We start from the raw sequence: 12,815 nt of genomic DNA on the forward strand, positions 1-12,815 counted from the left end.
CGTATGCAGCCTAAAAAAGCCTGCGCATCGACAAATGTAGCTTTAAACAGCACTTTTGATTGGTTTTTCTTAAATATTCGAAACAGGCTCAAAGCCCTCCTAATAAAAAGTGGCACTTACACCTTACTAAGTTTGTGAGGCTTCACAGCAATTTATTCCGGCTTTCAGCGTCTAGGCTGAGTTGAAGATGTCCCGTTTTCCTGCTCGTTGTGCCCGCCGTCCCACTACTTCACTGTTACGAGCCGTCGCTTGATGGCTGCAGCGGTCTTCCTGGAGAGGACGTCACTCAGGTACACGCTGCCTCTCCTCAAGCATCCTAGAGTATATACGAAAGAAAATATCAGCCTTCATTCCGTATTCATATGAATTTTTTAGCCTGTTAAAGTGATAAAAAGCGGTCACTCAAGCAATTATTAGGACCTTCAGTGGGATCAGTGGTGATGTAGTCATCGGATGATTTCTGAAGTCAATTTAAATATGAGGTGCACCATTTTTACACATATACTGCTTATCCAAGCAAATTTGATCCAAGGGATCAAAAAAAAATCTTTTCGGAGGCAGCCAAAAATAACGAGATAGTGCTGGAAGCTACCTTGAGCGCCACAGAAAAGGTTTTGTTTGGAATCCCTAATTGACATTATTTACCTAAATTATTGATTAATGATTTACACTGTAAATGGTGTTGCTACTTTGAAGAGTACCGGCAGCAACCACGTTTGATTATTTGCGATAAAGAACCCTCACGTCTAGATTTTGAACGTCAGATGCAATTGGAAACCACGAAAATAAAAAAAATCAGATTCCCGGACAATAAAATTGAGGACTTGACTTGGCTCGACAACCCTGTGTAGCGTTAGACCTATAGGGACTTGAATATTTGGGGGCTGGGATTTACTAAATTCCTATGCAAAATCTACTATCCCATTCGAGCTGAAATAACGTTCACAGTGTATCAAAATATCGTCTACGTTATCTCATAAGTGATTCAACATTGGTACTTGCCTAGATCTTCCGAAATTGAGAAAAAACTACTCTCGGTGACGTGCACAATTTTCGCAGAAGAGAGTCGAAAAGCTATTTTGACATGATACGTCATCTGTCGATCAGTGAGACAAGCTCCATCCCGGCCGTTGGCGCGCTTGCCTCGCTGCCCGACAGATGACGCATCATGTCAAAATAGCTTTTCGACTCTCTTCTGCGAAAATTGTGCACGCCACCGAAAGCAGTTTTTCCTCGATTTCGGAAAATCTAGGCAAGTAACGATGTTGAATCACTTATCAGATAACGTAGACGATATTTTGATACTTTGTGACCGTTATTTCAGCTGGAATGGGGTAGTAGATTTTGCATAGGAATTTTTTAAATCCCAGCCCCCAAATATTCAAAACCCTGTATAAGTTGCCTATGGTTTCTTCGTCCGCGCCAGCACATTTGTTCAATAAGACTGTATTTGTATTTTACAACTGAAAAATACTGTTCCACTCATTTATATCCTTACCGCTTTGTAGTCATTATCCGCATTGCAAAGTTCGGCGCGCTCATTGTAACTGGAGCCTTCATGTGCGCCAAAGGGCCGATGCGAAGCAACCATCGCCAGCAGATCACCCTTACTCATGCAAGGGGCCAGCATCATAGCGGCAGGTTTTGTCCGCTGAAAATCATGTTGTGAGCAGCACAATTGAGGTTCGCGAATGGGCTATTAACGGTTTGGGTATCTACATAGCTCGGAATTTATCTGCAGATGGAAAAAAAGGTACGCATGAGTTTTCTAAACGCAAATATTGAAAAAGGGGTTTCCGAACGTGCTCACGGAATCTGTAAGTCCTATTTACTGTCTAAAGTCAATATTTAGTACTTCGAGCGAATAACCTCGCTTCCCTACGTACAAAATAAAAATTTACTGCGCTGTCATAAATGGCTGCCAGCAATGCGCCACCGGTTTTCACCGTCTGTGTCTAATGGTTTATTTCTAACCCTTGGTTCACGATATTGGGCACAGCATGTGCAATGCAGCTTGAATAAAACATGCAAGAGATCATATATATGGGTAGATTTGTAAGCTTTACAGATTTCACTTACAAATTCTACGAGAATCGCGTCACTGCGGCCTTTCTTCAAAATTGACACGTAACAGTGCTATATTCGTGGCTAAAAAAAGTACTCAACGCAATAATTTAGCTTAGCAAGTGTAGCTGTAACAGAAAGTGAGGGCTGGCGACACTGAAGGTGTGCCCAGCTTTCAAATGTTCTTAGATGGCACAACCGTTCGAAATATGGAATTTTAAAAATAAGCCCTTGATATTGGCTTTCCCACAGCGTATTATGGGTGCCTTAGATAAGAAACATAATCGAGGTCCCATGACCATCATTCGTTTCCAATGAAATTGTTATATGTGGTTGGGCGAATATCTAGACGCAAAGGAATTAACCTTAGTTTTGCAAGATACGGCGTAGTTTCCTCGAAAAAAAAAATTTAGAAAATGCTGTTTTTGCCATTTCAAAATGTTGCAAGTTTGGATACCATGATTTTGTCATCTACTATTTTTTACTCACAAAATCTGGGCAGGTTTTACATTTACAAACACTATTAGAAACCTGTTTTGTTTTTGCAGTTTAGTTAATAAAAAATCGTAAACTTACTTCAAGAGCGATGCGCTGCAAAATTTTTCATTTTTAACCTTATGTACTGACATATCATGCATTAGGTTGGTTGCACTAAATATGTTTTCATTTACTGACGCATGTTCCTTATTCCAGACAGCATCTGGAGCTCCACACCACTAGGTGTGTTCTCCACAACGCATCAAAATTGCTCAAAATTCGAAAACAGCAGTAAAGGGCAAATGTGCTGCAAATAAAAAAAAAGATCATCTTCGATTTTCATTCAAATCCCTCTCAGAAATCTTCAGTACCTCGAAAATATCACGAGCTAAAAAGTGTTGCGTTATACTGTTTAAAATATAACATAGTTTCTGTGCCAAGATATTATTGGATCTTGCAAGAATGCAGGCTGAATTTGGCCCTTATCAGCACAAGCACTCGGTTTAATATTTCATATGAAATATTAAACCGAGTGCTTGTGCTGATAAGGGCGAAATTCAGCCTGCATTCTTGCAAGATCCAATAATATCTTGGCACAGAAACTATTTCTCTCCATTATCTAGGTTCCATTCTTTATGGAAAATTTGAAGCTCTAGATTTGTGTGTTTTTCTGCATATTATTTTGAAAATGGACAAAAGAAAATGGTAAAATAAGGAAAACTGATTAGAATTGAAGAAATGGTCGCAAATCAATTTTTATCAAAATCTGTGAAAACAATGCAAAGTACTTTGTTAATATGAGTCAGTAAATATATTGAATTCTGCAAAATGTAATATTAGAAATAAAAATGCCTGTTTTTATTCAATAGATGTGCTTATATGCATGGCTCCCCCTTTTGGAGTAGGCATCAAAACTTCAATTTATTATTTGCTGAATTTACTTAAATTTTACCTCTAATAAATTTTAAAGCCTTGTCAGCGCTTATACACCCTTTTTCTGCTTGCGGGCAACTACTTAATATAGCTTAAAATGGTATTACTTCGGTATTGCTATCAATTTCATGGCAGAACACAGCGAAGGCTGATTTTTTTCTGTGTCCTGCATTCTTTTTTTATTGGTAGGTATTGCTAGGTGCTATTGTTAGGTGCTATTGCTAGGTATTCAATCTAGTTTATTAATATATAGTTCCAAGTCTCAGCTTTGACCATAACTAACAATGCTATATTTTTGAAGATGATTTTTCAATGTGTAATTTTTATAATTACAATCTAAGCAAATCGCTTGCTAGCATAATAATTTTGGTGGCGTTACAGAGAACACACACAGCAGTTCACAGCTCCAAATTCTACCTTAAATTAACAATATCACCTGCGTAATAAACACAGAATGTTTTAGTGCAAACAACGTAACGCATCACGCCATATGTAAGGTTGAATATTACCATTCTTATAGCTCGTTGTTCCTGAAGCAAAGTTTGCGATTTTTTACTAAATCAACTGCATCAATGAAACACACTTTTAATACTGCTTATACAAGTAAAAGTTACGCCGATATGGTGAGTAAAAAACAATGGATGGCAAAATTTTACGCAAGCAGCCAGCCTCCAAACCTGAAACTTTTTGAAATGACAAAAATGGCGTTTTCCAGCTTTAGTGATAGCCGTTTTTTTTTTTTCGGGAATACTACGCCGCATCTTACAAACCTATTAGTCATTCCTTCGTGTCGAGACATTAGCCCACGACATATGAAAATTTCATTGAAAAAAAATGGTCATGGAACCACGATCCCTGTTCCTGTCCGAAGACATCCACATTTGTTTGTATTTCGTCTCTTCAAACAGGCTGGTTTGGCAATGCGGGGAATAAAAACATCATCGCATATATTAAAGATTTTCGCTCTATACGTTATACCAAAAGCCACCTATATATTGTCACAACTGTCATCCGTTATTTGTAGCTGAAACACCATTACAAAAGGGATTCGATTGCAAATTGTTCGCTAGTTAAATAGACGTACGAGATGACACACATATACTTTGTAGAATACAATTTAAGAAAGAGCAGATACAAACTGAAGGCAAATAATGCTATGATATAGAGCATATGTATTACTCCGGTTAACAGTAAAAAAGTCAACTTTTAACATATTAATACATTAATGTATTCGACAAACTATTGCATTTTCACATAGGAACACAATTAATGAGCTCATCCACGCATCTATTGTCTATGGGCATTATATGAGTGGATGACTTCGTTTTATTCCAATTCATGCTTCACTCAAAATAATTGAACGAGAAAAATTTAATTTCTACACATTTTTCCGCGAGTATACCACAAAATATACCAAGGTGCTTCATATATAGTAACATTACCTAGCAAGTAAAATGAGATAACAGAAGTATTCAGACACCAACCCTGATCAGCATTTCGCTTTTGCGCCTCTTTGTAAGTCTTTAGGCAGAGTTTTCCACCGATTATCATCTTCTTTATTCCCCTGCCAACCACAGGACACAGATCTTCTGGGTGTGTCGAAGTGTCGGTTTTCGCACCAGTGACACAACTCAATCGATCCATTTCAACGTAGAAAACACTCGGTGAGCACCTAAAAAAAATGAAGGCATGTATGTGTAGGCGAAATCATTCACCTGCGATTTAATAATATGATTTGAACAATAAAATAAAAAAATCACACTCGAAGTAACAAAACTGTGGCGAAGAGATAGGAATTTAAGCAATGAAAGACGGTTGCTTTCTGCAAAAAAGCCAATAGCAAGAAGTCCACCGTCTATAAGAATAGGCAATAAAAATAAGGCATATTTAAAGGTGCGTGGAGAAGTTACAGTGATGCAGTGCTACCTTTTTTTAGGCAGGCTTTTCCGCTGATTTTCCTCTTCCTTATTGCCCTTCCAACCACAGAACACATATCTTCTGGGGGTTGTCGGTTTTCGCACCAGTGATACAACTCAACTGATCCATTTCTACGTAGAAAACACTCCCGATGCGCATCTAAAAAATGAAAGCATGTATGTGTAGGCTAAATCATTCACACATGACAAAACAATATGATTTGAACAATGAAATCAAATGGTCACACCCAGAGCAACAAAGAAAGTGGTGGAGAGATAGAAACTGAAGCAAAGACGCTTGCTTACTGAACAAAGCCATTTCAAGAGGTCCTGCGTCTATAACAATAGGCAATAAAATTAAGGCACGTATAAAGGTGCATGCAGCAGCTAAAGTGATGCAATGTTACATTTTTTTTTTTTACTGCAGTGATTGGTATAAATATTACCGCAATTGCTAGGCCCCCATCTAAGGTAACCCCATTGCAAACCTTATCCAAGGTACCGAGCAGCAGTGGCGTGTTATTTGCAGCTGTTAACAAAAAGACAGGCTATCCTATGAGTGCATGCGCATTTCCTCCTTTTTCTACCTTGAATGAAAGCGATTGAATAGTGAGTGTTGTAAGAGGTGCAGTGTTCCTAGGAATGGGGAACAAAATTAAGTTTTTCTTGTAGTAAACAGAGGTATAAATAGAGCAAATATGCCTGGAATAATAGCATGATGGCCTACCTTTTCATCAACAGCTGTAAACAACCTGTCACTGCCAGTCGGTTCTTTGGATAAGATTATTAATGCCAGAGCTTAAAGCTAAGAGCAATATGAGTAATATTTATTGTGGTCACGGCCGTAAACAATTCTAGCAGAACACTCCATTACTGTAACTACTCAACCGTCCATTTATACATATCGTTCATTAAACAACCATGCACATCATATTAAGTTGCTTATTTCTACTCCCAAATGATTTTCTATAGAATTAGAATTCGTGGATCGCTGCTTCGGTTTCAACATTTTTGTACGATGGCTATGACGTGCACTTCATGCATACGTTACGTGAGGCACAAAAAGCTGTAATTGCCGAACAGGCAGACCGGATGTCCTGTCCCATTTTGCCAGAAAGTGCAGGGCCGTGATCGAGCGCTTCGCGAGGTATATGTCTCGGATGATATGGTCGCCTCGTACCGGCCGTCAATTTTTTGTACAATGTTTCCCACGTGCACGTTGTTTACCTTGCAGTGACAGGGGCGCAGTGCACACAGGACTTATGTGTCTTTTTGCTTGTTTTGCTATTTTTCTCCGCCTTCAAAGCGCGTCAGCGAAATCGCTCTCCTATCGTGGCGGCTTCCTGACAACACCCTCCCCTGAAGGCGCGTGCTCAGATGGGGGGCGTCGATTAAGAAAATTTTGAAAAGGGGCTCACTTGCCCTGTTCACGGCTTTCAATTCCTAAATATGATATTAACCATTTTAAAAGTGGAGATTGATTATGACTTATTACAGCCTAATCATTAATTGCGGCATCACGCACATAACGTCCGCCCCACTGTAAACTTCGCTTGCACAGACTGCACGAACAGTTTTCAAAACATCGTCTGTACATCTGAAAACAAAAACTGCCCTTAACTCTTAAAAAAATCCAAAAACTCAGCGAACATGGCTTCCTGAGCGCAGAAGAGACGCTGTCCAAAATATATGTACAAAGCCGGGCGCATAGTATCTGGTTACTAATTGATTGCGGCGCGCTGCGCAGTCAAAAAACTTTGCACAAATGGCTGCCTGCAGTGTTCTGTCGCGCGGTGGTGGCAATACACCTGTTAAGCACGGCTTCTCTATTTTCGGCGCAAATGCTGTTCATATCGCAGCCAGCAAATAAGTCCACGCACTTGCTTGCATGTAACCCGGACGAAAATTCGCTTAGTTCTTAAAATCATGCTTCTAGCAGTTGTTTCGAGGAGAATACGGAAACAGAACATTTGGGACTGGTAAGAGATCATATAGAACCAATTATGAAGTAATGACATGCTGCAAAGATATATACTCACGGTCTAAGATGACGGCGTTCACTGAGTCCGATAATGCCGTTGGTTTCCCGCCGTTGCTGTAATCCGTACTCCGGCGACATTTCACAGCTCTGCTATTTACTGATATGTAGCAAGCACAAACCGGAGCACATGTAACATATATAGGCGCAAGATAAAATTATGCACAGCACAATGAAAAATAAACTTTATGAGGCAAGAAATTAAAGAAAGGTTTAAAAAGCTGTCACAAGTCTTGTAGCGTCTTCAACAAACCCTGAAATGAACGCTTCGGGAGGAGGCCGCACAGCAGCGCATCTGGGGATGCTGTCTGTTGTGTCTTGCACGTAGACGCGTAGGCGAGGGGGAACAATGAACTTCTCAACCAGTGCGCGATTCCCGCCGCGGTGTTGTGTTCGCAAGGGCTGCGCGTGGGAACGAAGGGCCAACGACCCTCTCGGCATTCCATTCTTCCTTTACCCAGCCCTCTTCTGCTTGCACCGGCCAGCCGTGACTTCGGACTGTGCCGAAGAGCGGCCGCCAGCGCGCACCGCTCGAGTCGAATTCTAATAAATAGTTTTTTTTTTGTGTTCGCAAACGCATTGTTTCTTCAAGCCAACCACGGACCCCCCCCCCCCCCCCCCCATAACATTTTCTGAAAAAATAGAAAGCCACCCCATCTACCATCCACATTCTTGCATAAATCCATACAGTTGGTGCATCGACAAATGCGCGCGTCATCTTTCCCCTCCCGTTCCCCACCGATGATCGAACAAAGGATGGTCGTTCGACCTTTTATATTTACTTCAAAACATTATATATTGTTGCGTGGTGACTGAATAATAAATTTATCTGACTAAATATATACATGTTTTTATTTGTATTCAGTTAACTTTCGCTTTTCGGGTATAAGTAGATGTTTTTATAAAAATTCTCAACTTCGGCCCAGGAAACGAAAATTTCGTAATTTGCTGGCCTTTATTTCAGAAAAGGTTCATGGTAGAGAAGCAATAATTCCACACTATGTTCTCAACATAATTATCCGCAAACAGCTAAAGCTTATATTTATATAACATTTGAATAAAGAGATACGATCGCGCTAATTTACAGAAAAGAGCGAACACTGAAACTTTTTAGGACAAAAAAAGAACAGTTTTAACACTGTTTAAACTTTTTCCACATATTCTACACTACCTAAGCTTTCAAAATCAATAAAGACACTTTGCATAATTTTGTTGCGCTAGTAATTATGGCCACTTCGATAAAGCCTTTGTCCAGATATCGCGCACCGAGCAGTTTTGAAGATTCTACGGAATTTGTGAATTGTTCAAAGGTTTTTAAATTTTGGCATATAATTTTGCAACAGGGAGAAATATATTTACAAAAGAGGATTGAAGATATATACATTGAGGAACAGCCAAGGAGCCAGGCAACGAGGGTCCCCGTTCGATGCACTTCTTGCGCGCCACATCGTCCTCATCATTCTCCTGCTGTAACAATATTTCTTCGGTCATGTTTTGTCTCGACTTCGCAAATTGACGGTAACAGACACAGCAATGAATGATTCAGAATCAGTTTTGTACGCGTCGAGGTCCTGATGCGCTGTGGCATCGGGCAACACACAGACGTTTTTCGCAATCACCTTCACCTTAACGCGGATTGCACAAAAAAAGACGATAACGTTCAATGAGCAAGCAACGTATTCCAAATAATTTTAGTAGAATGAGAAAATTGTAAAGGGCATGAAAAACTGCCTCCTTAAAACAGTGTTTCTGGGCTGCATTCGTTTTCTCGAACGACTCGACAGCGCACATTATTTTCATTAGTGTACAGTTTCATTATTTTCATTAGTGTCCCGAAGACCCGAAGAGATGTGGACTGATGTTCGTGATATAATACAAGAAGTTGCAACTAAGGTAGTTCCAAAGCAAAAGAAATGCAAAAAAGCAAACTGGTTATCTGAAGAGGCTTTGCAAATAGCTGAGGAAAGGAGGATGGCAAAAGGTATGGGGGAAAGAGAAAGATACAAGGTTCTCAATGCGGATTTTCAGAAAATAGCAAGGAGAGATAAGAATGCCTTCCTGAACATACAGTGTCAAGCAGTTGAGGACAACAGCCAATTAACGAACACAAGAGCTCTGTATAAGACAATCAAAGATATCAAAGGAAGCTTCTGTGCTAAGCTGGGCGTGATAAAGGACAAACGAGGCAAGGACCTCACTGAAGCCTCAGAGATAAAGAAGAGGTGGCAGGAATACACAGAAGAACTGTACAAGAAGGACCCGGATGTGCAAACCCAACATAGGACGGTTGTTATTACTGATCTCGAGCCGAGTATCCTGAAGAGTGAAGTTGAATGGGCCTTAGCCAGCCTTGCTAAGAACAAAGCTAGCGGAATTGATGGTATTCCAGCTGAGTTGCTTCAAAACCTCAACCACGACGCTGTTAACACACTGCATACATTATGTCAAAAGATTTGGACAACCCTGCAGTGGCCACAGGATTGGAGAAGGTCAGTTTACATCCCCATTCCAAAGAAAGGCAGTGCCAAAGATTGTTCCAACTACCGCACGATCGCGCTTATTTCGCATGCTAGCAAGGTGATGTTAAAAATCCTGCAAGGTAGGCTGCAGCAGTATGTGGATCGGAAGCTTCCGGACGTGCAAGCTGGGTTTCGCAAGGGCAGAGGAACTAGAGACCAAATTGCCAACCTTCGCTGGATCATGGAAAAAGCAAGAGAGTTCCAGAAACCCATTTACTTCTGCTTTATTGATTATGCGAAAGCGTTTGACTGCGTAGATCACAGCAGATTGTGGCAAGCTCTCCAAGAGATGGGAGTTCCAATTCACCTCATCTGTCTCCTCAGGAACCTTTATGAAGGGCAAGAGGCCACAGTCAGAACTGGGCATGGTCTTACTGATTGGTTTCCGATTGAGAAAGGGGTGAGGCAAGGCTGCATACTGTCGCCCTGCCTATTTAACCTATATGCAGAGTGCATCATGAGAAAGACCGGTCTGGACGAGTCTTCAGCTGGAGTGAAGATTGCTGGAAAACGTATCAACAACCTTAGATATGCGGATGATACCACTTTAATGGCCGAAAGTGAAGTGGAACTCAAGAGACTTCTGATGCGCGTACAAGAAGAGAGTGAGAAGTTTATGCTTAAACTGAACATTAAAAAGACGAAGATCATGGCGTCTTGCCCTATCATGTCCTGGAGAATCAATGGACAAGAAGTGGAAGCTGTGACAGATTTTCTGTTCTTGGGCGCCAAGATTACCTCGGAAGGAGACTGCAGCCATGAAATTAGGAGACGCCTGCTTCTGGGAAAGAGAGCAATGGTTCGCTTGACCGCCTAGTAAAGAGCAGAGACATTAGTCTGCCAACCAAGATCCGTATCACCCGTGCTATGGTCTTTCCAGTTGTGATGTATGGATGGAGAGTTGGACTGTGAAAAAGGCTGACCGCCGAAGAATTGACGCGTTTGAATTGTGGTGCTGGCGAAGACTCTTAAGAGTTCCTTGGACTGCCAGAAGATCAAATCAGTCGATATTGTCGACCATAAACCCTGACTGCTCATTGGAGGGTCAAATTCTAAAGTTAAAGCTCAGCTACTTTGGTCATCTGATGAGAAGAGAGGAGTCGCTGGAGAAAGATTTGATGTTGGGAAAGGTTGAGGGTCGCCGGAGAAGGGGTAGGCAGCGAACGCGATGGTTAGATGGCATTCTCGAGGCATTGCAGATGAAGCTATGTGATGTTAAGAAGATAGTGAGAGACCGGAAAGCGTGGCGTGACATGGTCCATAGGGTCACGAAGAGTCGGACACGACTGAACGCCTGAACTGAACTGACTGACAGTTTCTTTATTCCTCTACCACCGCCTAGTGCGGTTGGAATGATCGAACTCTAAACTAATAGGCGGAACAGATTAATTGGTTGTTTATTGCCGATATATAGGTTGTGCGCCATATAAATGTACCGGGGCTTGTCATGCTCGCAGTCTGCGAGAAAAACTGCCATTTTTTCTCTTTTTTACCACCGCGGTGAATGCCCAAAACTAAAACGGTAACCTCGAGAGTCTTCGGGCTTTTCATTTTCCAGGGGTTGCGTCTAGAAACTACACACATCGTATTCGGTCCTTTCTCCAGGTAAGCAAACGATGCTGCGCGTGTGTTCCATATGGATAATGCAAAAGCACTAGAATAAACCCATCGCTGAGAAAATGGTAATTTGTTCCTTCAACTCGAGGGAACGTTGGTAATTTGTTCCTTCAACTTGAGGGGACGTTTTCCTTCTCGGCAATGAAAAAGCTACCTTGTAATCACTAATTTAATGTCACATGCTCATGCTATGGCGACACGATTTCGTTTTGTGTGCGCGTTTCCACTGACAACTAGATTTCTACTAGAGGTTAGGTAGATGCAGGGATGTAATTGGCGTCCAATGCAGGCATATTGGGTCGTGAGTGCTAGCCTGTCTGGGGTGTACATATGTGGCCGCATGGTCATGCTATCATCAGATATAATAGTGCGACAAACGTATGCACCTGTGACGAAATCTGCATACATGCCAATAGCCTAAAACCGCAAACACATATAGCTGACCCCCAAAAGTGCGCCGCATATGAACGCACCGAAAAGACGAATCTCTGCAGCTGCAGCGATACGTACTTGAATGCATATAGTAATTGTCATCCCGTACGTCACAGGTCCTAATGATCGGCTCAAATGTTGTCGTAATTAAATTGTACGGTTTAGCGCCAAACGCACGTGTATTCAACCATAAAAATGTATATTTTGTTTTGATCGAATGGTCAACGAAAAATATTCACTTCGGCATCCCATTAAAGCTGCGTTTTTAGGAATGCAATGACAATCGGGAGATCAGGGGATAAAGTTGTCCATCGTGGGCGGTTTTTATAACTAATAATGGAAAAACACAAGACAATTTGGTCCATTGCAGCCGGTTTTAAAACGGAACGGTCAATGCCGGAAGAACACAGTTTCGGCCAATTTAGCGAGTTTTAAAAACGGAACGGGCAACGCCGGCAGAACACAGGACAACATGGTCCATTGTAGCCAGTTTTAAAAACTGAACAAAACTGAAAAAAACTGAACGGAAGACAGAGGATAACATTGTTCATTGTAGCCAAGTTTAAAAACCGGAACCTCCAATTCCGGAAGAACACAGGACAACTTGGTTAATTGTAGCCAGTTTGAATAAACGGAAAACCCAACGAAGGTAGAACGCAGGACAACTTAGCCCATTATAGCCAGTTTTAAAACCCGGTGCGACCATTATTGGAGGAACCACGGCAATCTCGGTCCAATATAGACATTCAATATGCACGGCAGTGCTAATATCGGTAACGCACTGTACATCTTGGCCCAAGCTAGCCAGTGTTGAATATT

Source organism: Amblyomma maculatum, chromosome 1, assembly GCF_055883805.1.
Source record: "Amblyomma maculatum isolate TAMU_Amacu chromosome 1, ASM5588380v1, whole genome shotgun sequence".
NCBI lineage: Eukaryota > Metazoa > Arthropoda > Arachnida > Ixodida > Ixodidae > Amblyomma > Amblyomma maculatum.